General features: G+C 49.1%; 1 protein-coding gene across 1 annotated transcript in view; it reads right to left on the reverse strand.

Annotated features, from left to right (window-relative positions):
• Positions 1-14,015, reverse strand: part of LOC140411508 (dynein axonemal heavy chain 8-like) — a 2,059,122-nt gene that overhangs the window by 1,482,678 nt on the left and 562,429 nt on the right. The gene's annotated exons all lie outside the window — the stretch shown is intronic.

The following is a 14,015-nucleotide window of genomic DNA, read 5'->3' on the forward strand; positions in this document are numbered from 1 at the left end:
TTAACAATTCTGTGAGTATCATTGCTACAGCATGAAAACAGAACACAACAGTTGGCTTGCAAGGCCATTTCAGAGAGCATTTAAGAGTCAGCATATTGCTGTGGATCTGGAGTCACATGTAGGTCAGGTGTGGACTGCAGATTTCCTTCCCTATGTTACGGGCCAGGGTTTAGAAAACTCCAAAGTATATCATGGAGTTTACCTGACCAACAACTTTTAATAGATTTTGGTTACGAGGAGCACAAGGGCCTACTTTCCAGATGTTATGCAACAGAGACCTTAAGTATTTTTAAACAAAACAATGTTTATTCTCTGAATTCAGTTAACATTTTATAAACATACAGTACACATTTTATCAACTACCAAGACAACTACCCCCACAGATACAGTACTCTATATGTAACCCTTAATAACTTTCCTAACAACATCCATAAGCCAAACCCCTTTTTTAACAAAACAGTAGGTATACATTCTTTACACAAGACAGTTATCACTTTTAAATTATCAAGTGATCTGGACATCTTTTAACCTACAGAGAGAGAGACAAAATGAACATTCCTTGTCTGAATTCAGCTTTCAACAGCCAAAAACGAAAGCAAAACACAAAGCCACAAACAGCTTCCAGCTCAAAAAGAAAGTAAAGGCCAGAGACACAACCCAGCTCCACCCACACAATGACATCACTGCAGCTATTTGGTAAACACCCATTTCTTAAAGGTACACTCCCATGACACCTAAAGGACATTTGTGAACCAGCAGGATTTTTATCACAATCGACCATGGTTTTTTTCACCTTTTCACTTGCTCATGAATAACAATTGACAATAAACATACATTTTTTAAACAAAAACAAAGCAGGCAAACGTTTTCAATAAGTTAGTCCATTTCAGTTCTTTGTCTTCCTGCAACTGGAATCCCTCTTGATTGACAGTCTCTTTGGACAAGAAGGTCTCTGCACAATCCAACCATTTCTATGGGGCATTGGCATCTTTCTTTAAGGTCAGGTACTTTCGTTCAATCCGATCACAAAGCCTCTTGTAATTCTCCAACACAGGAGCAGTGGTTAACATAGCCTTCAGACCCTTAAATGCCTGTTGACACTCCGCGCCCACTGAAATTTGCTACACTGCTTCAGCAAGTCCATCAGTAGAGTAGCCACGCTGCTAAAGTTTTGTACAAATTTACAGTAAAAACTATTCATGTGTCGAGAGTATTGGAAACGCCCCAATAATTTTTGTTTTCACCTCCCGTGGGACCATTTGTCCATGTCCAATTGTATGGCCAAAGAACGTGACTTGGACTTTTCCAAACTCACTTTTACCACCAAACCCGCCTCCTGAAGTTGATCGAAAAACTCCATCAGATGCTTCAAATGTTCTTTCCATGTCTGACTAAAAATCACCAGATTGTCTATGTATACTGCGCAATTGGGTAATCCTGAAATGACTTTGTTGGTTAACCGTTGAAATGGAGCTGGGCCATTTTTCATGTCAAATTGCATAATTTTGAATTGGTGCATACCATTTGGAGTCAGAAAAGCTGAAATCTCCTTCTCCCTTTTGGATAAAGGTACCTGCCAGTAACCTTTAAGTAAATCCAGTTTAGAGATAAAAACTGATTGTCCCATCTTCTCAGTACAGTCCTCCAACCGTGGGATAGGATCAGAGTCTGTTCTTGTAACTGCATTAACCTTTCTATAGTTCACACACAATTGTTGGGTACCGTCCGGTTTCAGTACCATCATTATGGGTGAGTTCCATTGGTTACAACCCATTTCAATTATGCTATTTGTCAGCATACTTTCAATTTCTTTTTGAACCTATGCCAATTTTAAGGGGTTAAATCTATATGGATGTTGTTTAATTGGAACAGCATTTCCCACATCTGCATCATGTATAGCTATTTTAGTATTTTCCAACTTATTTCCGCAAACTTGTGATATTAATAACTCTTTCAGGTCAGTTTGGAAGGTAACTCAATAATTTATCCCAATTTTTAAGAACATCCTCGTTATCCAATTTAATTTGAGGAATGGTAAATTCAGAGTCATCTGGATTTGGTTCTTCACTTTGAATTCGAATTACTAATATCTCCTCCTTTTGCTCTCCTTCCACTTCAAAATTTTCAGCATATATAAATGACACACTCGATGAGTTTTCCTTCTAGCTGGCGTTCTTGCCAAATAATTCACCTTTCAATCTGATAATGTCCACAAAACCTTGCTTGTAAATGTTCACCTACCACTCGTAACAATACTAAAACTTCCTTTCCACTAGCAAAACTACAAACTTTTGCTTTCTTGTCCGCTACCTGTTTCATCACATTTTGTGCAACTTTTAAGTGTTGTCTAACCAATTCACCTGCTCTAGTTAATCGTTCCCTAAAATTTGACACATAATCCAATAATGTAAATTTCAGACTGCTCACTCACCAATTTCTCCTTAATCAATTTAAATGGTCCACTTAGACCATACAACATAGGAGCAGAATTAGGCCACTCGGCCCATCGAGTCTGCTCCGCCATTCAACAATGGCTGATATTTTCTCATCCCCATTCTCCTGCCTTCTCCCCATAACCCCTGATCCTCTCTTATATCATGAAAATTAGTTCAAAAGGACTGAATTTGGTTGGCTCATTAGGTGCATCCTTAATTGCAAACAGTACAAATGGAATTTCTTTATCCCAATCCTCTAGATAATCTTGACAATAAGACCTCAACATTGTCTGTAACGTCAGATTCCACCGTTCTAACGCTCCCTGCGATTCTGGATGGTACGCAGTATATTTAAATTGTTTTACTCCTAAGCTATCCATTGTATTTGATCTGATTGTATTTCTGTGGGTAGTCCATATCGAGTAAAAATTTAAGTAACTCCTTCACAATCTTTTTAGCTGTAATATTGTGCACTGAAATGGCATCTGGAAACCTAGTGGACACATCCATTATAGTCAAAAGATATTGATTCCCACTTTTTGTTTTAGGAAGCGGTCCCACACAATCAATTAAGACCCTTGTAAAAGGTTCCTCAAATGCTGGAATGGGTATTAAGGGCACTGGTTTTATCACCTCCTCATTCTCTTGGGTGAAGACAGATATGGGGTATTCGTTCAACATCCTAGCAATGTCCTCCACTCCATCTACGGATTTCCCCGTTTGTCCCTCATGGGCTCTACCCAATTGCAGGGTATTATTGACTGTACACAAGTGGCTCTGCAATCCCCATGGTGGCATAGTGAGCCCTTCATGAACTTCAAGGGATCCCTCTCCCTCAGCATACAGATTGTGTGCGATACTGCAATGCGCATTGTGCAGGTTTATGCCCATTTCCTGGGGAGTGTGCACAATAGTTACATTCTCGGATGCCCACAGATCCAGGCCATCTCCAAAGGAGAGCAAAGACTGGAGGATAGCTCCTCGGATACAAAGGATACCTATACAAAGGTGGCTAATGATGCCAGTGCGGAAGCCACAAACACACGTGAAGATTCATTACAACATGGCTCATGCACCTACACAATCAGGGGGAGCCATCCAATACAGCCCTCAGAGGATCTCACACATCATCATAGTGTGCTGTGTAGTCCATAATCTGTCACTGAAAAGGGGTGAGGAGTTGAATGAAGAGGAGATGGAGAACTGGCACATCTTTTCAGATGAGGAGGAAGTCAAAGAGGGCAGCAATGGGAAACCCCCAGAGGAGGCAGTGGATAGGTCTTGGACGATGGCCAGGGGTCGAAAGGCGTGCAGGGCTCCTGGTGCCCTGATTGCCTCTCACTTTGGAGAAGACCAAGACTCGGGTGGGTAAAATGTAACCACCACCCACCATGAGGTCTGAGGCATCCTTCTTTGTCAAATGCCAGCGAGCTGTCTTTCTGATGATCACTCCTTTCATGGGAAGAGAGAAGCCCAATAACCAGACGATACAGGAGAATGATGATGACTTGCAGTGATGACAGTACGATGCTCCTCAAATCTGCTGCACATATGACTCCTGTCTGAGAGAAACCTAAACTCGACCTGCCACTAAATAGAGCAATCTGTGGGTGATTAGACGCTGAATGGCACATCTCTGCCGATACTGCCTCTTCCGAGGTAAGGTGTACCAGTGTGGGCCAGCATCTATTGTGCAGGTGGATAGCCTTTCAGATGTTTCCAGCTGATGGCGAAGACCTTTGCGTTGACCTGGGTTGGAGATTGGGGGAAGAATGGTGCCCATGATCAGAATTACATCAGCATGATGATGACTCTGTGAGGGATGGGGGGGCAACCATTGAGCTTCCATCCTCTAAATATTCAAAGACTCTGGGCTGGATTCTTCGATTTTCAGGCTATGTCCTGAAGCCGGCATGGGAACGGTGGCGTTTTACGACCCAAAATTCGTCGGGAAATGGCCACCGTTTCTCCGTTTGGTGAGGGGCTAACAGCCAGGCAGCGTAGAGCACCCAGGTCTAGCTGCCGATACGGCCGGAGAATTTACGGATCCATGGTCATGCATGCGCAGAGCGGCGGCCCGCAGCGGCCGTGCCGTGCAACAGTTGAAGGGGTGGTCCGGGGGTCGCGAGCCGGCCTCCAAATTAGTGTTCTCCCTTTGGCCGGCTCGCAACCCCCGGACCACCCCTTCAACAGTGCTACAAACCCTGCTAACATCCCCCTGCCTGGGGATCGGATCTACCCCGACCATGGCGGTGCTGGACTGAGTCTGCAGCCGCCATGCCAAGTTCAAGAAAAAATATAGCATGAGACATCCACGCCGCCGGGAACCCGGTCGGTCGAGGGCGGAGCATCGGGGGTGGGCCTCAGGCAACGTTCTGAGGCCGTCGATACGGCATGCGCCGTACTCCTAGAGTACGCCATGATTTAATCGGAAACGGGATTCTCCAGCCGAATCCCGAACGCAATTTCGCTGTCGCCGACCGGAGAATCCCGCCCTCTGTTTGCAATACCTTTTCGGAAAGGTAGTTACAAAAACATAAGATACATAGTTCGAAAATTTTTCCCTCATCTCCGTTTTAACTAGCAATGCCTTATTTCTATTTTTTTTTCAGCCTTTCCATTGGAATTTTCAACTTTTTACAAAAATCACCTCAAAACATAGAAACATCGAAAATAGAAGGAGGAGGAGGCCATTTGGCCCTTTGAGCCTGCTCCGCTATTCATTTTGTTCCTGGCTGATCATCAATCTCGATCAGGCTGAGAATAGCATGTCAGCCGAAAACCGAAATCGTCGCCGGTGCCCAACGGAACGCCATTTGGTCAATGCTGCGTTCCAATGTGGGCATGCAAATTGTACAGTAATGGGTGTTAGCATATCATTAACGTGCCTGACGTGGTATTCTACGGCCGCCTCTGCCAGGTGGAAGTGATGACGGTGCAGTTCCCTTGTGGTATTTAAAATTGGGAAACAGGCACCGTGGCCGATGAGGGAGAGAGAAAAGGTAAGCCACGTTACCACATGTGCAACGGTGGGCTGCTGGCTGCGCGGCATCTTCCAGGGCCTGGGGGGGAGTGACGGGATGGGCGACCGGGAGACGGGCCGTGGGACTGGGAACGGACTGGGAACCATTGGTGTGGCCTGCAAAGTAGCCATCTGTCTGCTCACCCCACTGACACCCCATTATGTCTGGGAGATGTGTCCCCCACCCTTCCACCTCCTATAACCTAAGGGGTAGAGTGAATAACAAGTAAGCTCTCTCTTTCTTTTTCTTGTTTTATCTAGAGGGGATGGCAGGGAAGGCAGTGCAATGTTACTCCTGCAGAATGTTTGAGGTAAGGGATGCCGTCAGTGTCCATGCTGATTCCACCTGTGGGAAGTGAACCCATCTCCAGCTCCTCAGAAACCGCGTTGGGGAACTGGAGCTGGAGCTGGATGAACTTCGGATCATTCGGGAGGCAGAGGTGGTAATAGATAGTAGCTTCAGGGATGTAGTTACTCCGAAGAATCAAGATATATGGGTGACAGTGAGAGGGGCTGGAGGAAGCAGTCAGTGCAGGGATCCTCTGTGGTCGTTCCCTTCAGTAACAAGTATACCGTTTTGGATACTGTTGAGGGGGACGACCTACCAGTGGTAAGCCACGGTGAACAGATCTCCAGCACTTAGTCCGTCCCTGTGGCTTAGAAGGGAAGGAGGGAGAGGAGGAAGGAAATAGTTATTGGGGACTCGATAGTTGGAGGGACAGATAGATGGTTCTGTGGCAACGAAAGAGACTCATGGATGGTGTGTTGCCTCCCGGGTGCCAGGATCCGTGATGTCTCGGACCGTGTTTTCAGAATCCTTTAGGGGGAGGGGAACAGTCATAAGTCGTGGTACACATCAGTACCAACGACATAGGTGAGAGAAGGGACGGGGATTTAAAACAGGAATTTAGGGAGCTAGGGTGGAAGCTGAGAGCCAGGACAAACCATGTTGTCAACTCTGGTTTGTTGCCGGTGCCACGTGCTAGCGAGGTGAGGAACAGGGAGAGAGTGCAGATAAACATGTGGCTGCAGGGATGGTGTAGGAGGGAGGGTTTCAGTTACGTGGATAATTGGAGCACATTCTGAGGAAGATGGGACCTGTACAGACAGGACGGTTTGCACCTGAACCAGAAGGGCACCAATATCCTGGGAGGGAAATTTGCTACGGCTCTTTGGGGGGGGGTTTAAACTAATTTGTCAGGGGGCTGGGAAAACCGTCTGCGTAAAAATATCTGCCTCGCACATCTCCTCTAAACTTTGTCCCACGGACCTCAAACCTATGCCCCCTGGTGACTGACCCTCCCACCCTGGGAAAGCGTGCCTGCCAATCCACTCTATCCATGCCCCTCATAATCTTGTGGACGTATATCATGTCACCCCTCAACCTCTGTCGTTATGTTGAAAGCAGCCCGAGTTGAAAGCCTCTCCACATAGCTAACACCCTCCAGACCAGGCAACATCCTGGTAAACCTCCCTGCACCCTCTCCAAAGCCTCCACGTCCTTCTGGTAGTGTGTCGAACAGAATTGTGCACAATATTCCAAGTACGGCCTTACCCTGAAGAACAAGAGCCTACCGCAGAGAAGCAAGGAACAGCCGGTGACGATGGAGAGCCGACCGCCCAACAGGCGGTGGAGGAAGTGGGATGGAGGCGTCGCATCAAGCCTCGTGTGTGTCGATAGCACATGTCGCACGAGGACATGCCAGAGCGAGTATGCCAACGATGACTGCAGCTGAGTAGGGAGACTGTGAAACATATGTGCCAGGTCATGGCATATTTGGAGCCATGGGGGTATGGGAGAGGACACCCACTCCCGGTGGCTGTCAGGTGATGCTTGCCCTGAACTTCTTTGCAATGTGGTCCCTTTTGGATCTCCCAGACCTCCATTCACAGCTGCATCTGCACTGTTACGAAGGCCCTGTATGCTTGGGCGGTGCAATACATCCACCTGGATATGGACCAAGCCCATCTGGGGTTCACCACTACTGCTGGGATAGCCCAGGTCGAGGCGGTGATCGTCGGGATGCAAGTCCCGCTACTGGATGAGTGGGTTTCCATTATGAACTGAAAGGGGTTCCACTTGCTGAGCGTGCAGTTGGTACGTGACCACCATCTGCACATCACGCACATCAGTGCCCGATACTTGGGTAGCATGCACGATGTCTTCAGCCTGGCATACTCAATGGTGCACGCCACATTTGAGTGAAGGGTTGGCTTCTGGGTGACAGGGGTTATCTGCTGTGGTTGTGCTGGTGATGTCCATCCAAAGGCCACAGACCAATGCAGAGAACTGCTAGAACGACTCCCATGCTGTGAGCTAGTGGTGCTTCGGCATGCTGAAGATGCTGCTAAGGTGCCTGAAATGCTCTGGAAGGACCATCCAGTCGAGCCTAGGAGGGTTTCCCACATCGCCATGGCCTCCTGCGTCCTCCACAACATCACGCAGCAAAGGGGAGACATGCTGGAGGATGCTGAACGCCAAGACCTATCCGACGAGGGGGGCGTGAAGGAGGGCAAGGATGGGGAAGACATGGGGCCTGGACAGCCACAGTAGGCTGCATGATGAGACAATCTGATGACCTCCAGGTTCATCGACGAGGGAGCCTGGCCATTGATAGGTTGAATGTCCCGTCCCACTCTGCACACGACCAGATCACACAGCCCTCCCCGCTCTGTGCTTCCCATCTACCTTAGTGCAGAGTGCTGGCCCTAGGCTGGCAGTATCAGCGGGTTGGGTCCATGAGAGGGAGGATGATGATGACCCACTCTGCGTGAGTTGATACTCCGCATCGTCTGATGAGGTCTGACTCATGTCCTCAGTCGCACTTTCACCGTCTGCCCAGGTGATCCCTGCATGCGGCTGGACATTCCATCTCACAGTCCCGTCAAATCCCTGGGGTGGCAGGGTGGGGACAGGGTGGGGGGGGAGGGGGGGGGAGGAGGCGGGGTTGAGCATCGGGGCGGCATGCGGTGATGATCCACACACCGGGTACACCCTACTGCACGGCAACCCCGACATCTGGCTCCGTCCCTGCGACCCCAGGGGTGGCCTTCGACTGCCCGGGAGGCCATAGCCTGTGTCCACCTCCAACACTTACATCCCACACCTACAGCCTCCTACCCCAACCCGGCACAGCCTCTGCTCTCAGTCCAGCTTATTCTTCAGAAAGAACACCGAGGCAGCTCGGAACATCGGTGAACAGGTGTTTACTGTGATATATCCAGATATTGTGCCCTAGTCCCGATTGCTAATGTGACAATCTAACTGGTGTCTAACTTTCTAACCTTACATGCCCTAACGTTCCTTCTAGTGGGTCCCCCAGCCGGTACTGCAGAAGTGGAGGCGATCTGCTGCGCATCTCGCCCTGTGACCTGGGTCCCCTTTGGGAGCCGTCCTCTGGAGCGATTGGGCCCATATGGGCCTGGCAGAATTCGTGGTGTCACTTGCTGCCACCCTGTTCTGCTCGCTGCCCATTGGATGCACCAGGAACAAATGGGTGGGATTCAGAGGTGTTGCGGTGTTCCAGAACCTCTCTTGCAGGAGTCACTGGCCTGGGCCCCATCACCTCCTCCCCCCTCCGATGGTGCCTGGAGTACTCCTTCAGATGGGGCGTGGCCAAAGTGAGCTCTGGGGGCTCCGCCATCACCTAGAGCTGCAAGTCCTGGTGGCCCGCTCTCGTCTTGACCAGGGTTTCCAAGCTCGCAGCCATGGAGCACAGGAACAATGCCATTCTTCTCTGGAACTGTGCCACATCATTCAGGGACCAGCCCATGTTCCTCTGTGACTGGCGTAGGTCAACCAGCGCCAGACCAATGACCTCTGCGCCCACAGCCATGAGTGACTGGGCCAAGCTTTGGCGTGCCGCTGCAATGTCAATGTTGCTCTGGTACATGGCTGCCAGTGACATGGCCGCCATGTTCTGTGCCTCGGCCTCCCCCACACAGAGTGCCCCAGGCTGTGGACATCTTGATCCATGATCAATCCCATCGCCACAAAGGCCTCCACCGCGGGTGCCACCCGTGCAGTGTTCACATTAGTATGCATTGTCAGCACCCTCTTGCCCCTCAAGTGGTTTAACTCATCCAACTGCACCTTCAGGTGCTAGGTGGTTGCTGACACCCCCTCCTGTAGTCCCTGACTCAGCACCCGCATCTCCAATATTGATGGGACTGCCATTTCCAGAAGCCCGATACCCTTGTGGACAGCAGCTAGTCACTAGGTTAAGATTAGCCCTTGACAGTCCGCCCCCTCAGGCGTTCCTACCCCCAACTTATGTATCATAGCATGTGTGTGATGCACACCAGATAGTGCCATGGGAGGTCTTAATAAAGTGCCCAGTCGAGGTGAGTGTCTCTGGGATGGTGGAGGGTGTTTTTTTGTATTTATTTATGCGATGTGGGCATCACTGGTTAGGCCAGCAATTTGTGCCCATACCCAGTTGCCCTTCAGAGGTGGTGGTAGTTGCCTTCTTGAACCGCTCCAGTCCATGAGGTGTAGTTGCCACTGTGCTGTTAGGAAGGGAGTTTCAGGATTTTTCGCCAGCGACAGTGAAGAACGGTGATATATTTCCAAGACAGGATGGTGAATGACTTGGAGGGGAACCTCTAGGTGGTGGGGTTCCCAGGTATCTGCTGCTCTTGTCCTTCTAAATGGTAGCAGTCATGTGTTTGGAAGGTGCTGTCTGAGGAACCTTGGCAAGTTTCTGCAGTACATCTTATAGAGGGTACACAAGGCTGCCACTCTTCATCGATGGTGGCGGGTTTGAATGTTTGTGGAAGGAGTGCCAATTAAGCAGGATGCTTTTTCCTGGATGGCGTTGAGCTTCTTGAGTGTTGTTGGTGCTGCACTCATCAAGGCAAGTGGAGAGCATTCCATTACACTCCTGACTTCTGCCTTGTAGGTGAGTGACAGGTTTTGTAGGGTCAAGAGGTGAGTTACGCGCCTCAGGATTCCTAGCCATGGACCTGCCCTGATAGCCATAGTATTAATGGTCCAGTCCAGTTCAGTTTCTGATCAATGGTAACCCCAGGATGTTGATTGTGGGGGATTCAGCAATGGTATTGCCATTGAATGTCAAGAGGCGATGGTTAGATCCTCTCTTGTAGGAGGTGGTCATTGCCTGGCAATTGTGTGGAGTGAATTAGCGAGAGGCAGCATGGTTTTGTGAAGGGGAGGTCGTGTCTCACTAACTTGATAGAGTTTTTCGAAGAGGTCACAAAGGTGATTGATGCAGGTAGGGCAGTAGATGTTGTCTATATGGACTTCAGTAAGGCCTTTAACAAGGTCCCTCATGGCAGACTGGTACAAAAGGTGAAGTCACATGGGATCAGTGAATCAGATGGGCTTTTAGGACAATTGACAATGGTTTCATGGTGATTAGACTTGAAATTTCAGATTTTCTAGTGAATTCAAATTCCACCATCTGCCATCCACCATCTCCCCAGGTCCGGGTTAGATCCGGGATCAGGGGTGAGCTGGCAAGGTGGATACAGAACTGGCTAGTTCATAGAAGGCAGAGAGTAGCAATGGAAGGGTGCTTTTCGGATTGGAGGGCTGTGACTAGTGGTGTTCCGCAGGGATCAATGCTGGGACCTTTGCTGTTCATAGTATATATAAATGATTTGGAGGAAAATGTAACTGGTCTGATTAGTAAGTTTGCAGACGACACAAATGTTGGTGGAATTGCGGATAGCGATGAGGACTGTCAGAGGATAAGCAGGGTTTAAATCGTTTGGAGACTTGGGTGGAGAGATGGCAGATGGAGTTTAATCCGGACAAATGTGAGGTAATGCATTTTGGAAGTTCTAATACAGGTAGGGGATGTACAGTGAATGGTAGAACCCTCAAGAGTATTGACAGTCAGAGAGATCAAGGTGTACAGGTCCACAGGTCACTGAACGGGGCAACACAGGTGGAGAAGGTAGCCAAGAAGGCATATGGCATGCTTGCCTTCATTGACCGGGGCATTGAGTATAAGAATTGGCAAGTCATGTTGCAGCTGTATAGAACCTTAGTTAGGCCACACTTGGAGTATAGTGTTCAATTCTGGTCGCCACACTACCAGAAGGATGTGGAGGCTTTAGCGAAGGTGCGGAAAAGATTTACCAGGATGTTGCCTGGTATGGAGGGCATTAGCTATGAGGAGCGGTTGAATAAATTTGGTTTGTTCTCACTGGAACGACGGAGGTTGAGGGGCGACCTGATGGAGGTCTACAAAATTATGAGGGGCATAGACAGAGTGGATAATCAGAGGCTTTTCCCCAGGGTAGAGGGGTCAATTACTAGGGGGCGTAGGTTTAAGGTGCGAGGGGCAAGGTTTAGAGGAGATGTACGAGGCAAGTTTTTTACACAGAGGGTAGTGGGTGCCTGGAACTCGCTGCCGGAGGAGGTGGTGGAAGCAGGGACGATAGTGACATTGAAGGCACATCTTGACAAATACATGAATAGGATGGGAATAGAGGGATACGGACCCAGGAAGTGTAGAAGATTTTAGTTTAGACAGGCAGCATGGTCGACACAGGCTTGGAGGGCCGTAGGGCCTGTTCCTGTGCTGTACATTTCTTTGATCTTTGTTCTTTTGGTCTTTGTTTGAATGTAACTCGGAACTTGTCAGCCCAAGCCTCGATATTGTCCAAGTCTTGTTGCATTTGTACATGGACTGCTTCATTATCTGAGGAGTCCGAATGGTGCTGAACATTGTGCAGTCATCCGCAAACATTCCCCCTTCTGTCCTTATGATGGAAGGGAGGTCATTGATGAAGCAGCTGAAGATAGTTGGGCCTAGGACATGATCCTGAGGAACTCCTGCAGTGATGTCCCGGAGCTGAGATGATTGATCTCCAACTACCACAACCATCTTCCTTTGTGTCAGGTATTACTGCACCCAGCGGAGAGTTTAACCCCTGATTCTAGTTTGCTTCGGGCTCCTTGATGCTATCCATGGTCAAATGTTACCTTGATGTCAAAGGCAGTCATTCTCACCTCACCTTGGTGATAGCAGTGGCGAAAAGTCGAGGTTGTCCCTGGACATGTGCTTCATGGTGTCGCGGGGTTGCAGCAGGACCAACCTCATCACTAGATGAGCCGTGGGGTTGCAGCGGAATTGTGAGGGACCCTAGTGGGCTGGTTTAGGACAGGGCTAAATCGCTGGCTTTGAAAGCAGACCAAGGCAAGCCAGCAGCACAGTTCAATTCCCAGCCTCCCCGAACAGGCGCTGGAATGTGGCGACTAGTGGCTTTTCACAGTAACTTAATTTGAAGCCTACTTGTGACAATGAGCAATTTTCATTTTCATTTTCAGAGGGGAGGCATTGGCATGGTGGTATTATCGCTGGTCTAGTAATCCAGAGACTCTGGATAATACTCTGGGGACCCGGGTTAGAATCCTAGGCAAATGGTGGAATTTGAATTCACTAGAAAATCTGGAATTTCAAGTCTAATCACCATGAAACCAATGTCAATTGTCCTAAAAGCCCATCTGATTCACTTATGTCCTTTAGGGAAGGAAGTCTGTCATCCTTACCTGGTCTGCCCTACATGACTCCAGACACAGCAATATGGTTGACTCTTGATGGGAAATAAATGCTGGCCCAGCCAGCAATGCCCACATTCCATAAAATAAATAATAAATAGATGGACCCCCCCCCCCCAATCGCCACATGATCCGGCAAGAGAAAAGAGAAAATGCATGGGCGGGATCCAGCTTTGCATATTCAAGTGAGTAGTTAGCACCCGGATCAAATTCCCTCATCTTGGAGATCCTGGATGGGCATCATTTAGCACTGGTCTCCACAAACGTGGGCCAGACACAATGGCAGTGGTCTCTGGGCAGGGTGGTACCCTGGCATTGCTGATGCCACTGGGCACGGCTAGCCTCGCACCCAGGAAGTGTCATCCAGGCACCCTGGCAGAGCCAGGTTCCCCAGGTGGCATCTTGCCCATGCTGGGGATCAGGCCTGGAGGTGCCCTGCCCTTACGATGTGCAGCGAGGGTGAATTGAGGTCCGCCTAATTGGTAAGTAAGGTGGTCCTGGGGTCGCTTTGGGGGGTCGACAGATCGGGCTCCATTTAATAATGGCTCCCCGATCTCTTCAGGGAGGCACGCTGGCACATTGGTTAGCACCGCTGCCTCACAGCTCCTGGGACACGGGTTCAATTCTGGCCTCGGGTGACTGTATGTGTAGTGTTTGCACTTCCTCCCCATGTCTGCGTGAATTTCCTCCATGTGCTCCGAGTTTCCTCCCATAGTCCAAAGATGTGCAGGTTAGGTAGATTGGCCATGATAAATTGCCCTTGGTGTCCAAATGGTTAGATGGGGTTACTGGGTTACGGGGAGAGGGCGGATGTGTGGGTTTAAGTAGGGTGCTCTTTCGAAGGCCAGTGCAGACACAATAGGCCAAATGGCCTCCCTCTCCTCTGTAAATTCTATGATTCCATAATTCATGCACTGGCGAGCTGAGCTCCTCAGTGCAGGCAATGAAGGTAAGTGATGGGGCCTTCCTCACCGAAGCTCGAAATAAGAACAGAGTCCCATTTAATAGAGCAGTATTTCGTGGTACA

This window comes from Scyliorhinus torazame, chromosome 4 (assembly GCF_047496885.1).
Source record: "Scyliorhinus torazame isolate Kashiwa2021f chromosome 4, sScyTor2.1, whole genome shotgun sequence".
NCBI classification, from domain to species: Eukaryota; Metazoa; Chordata; class Chondrichthyes; order Carcharhiniformes; family Scyliorhinidae; genus Scyliorhinus; species Scyliorhinus torazame.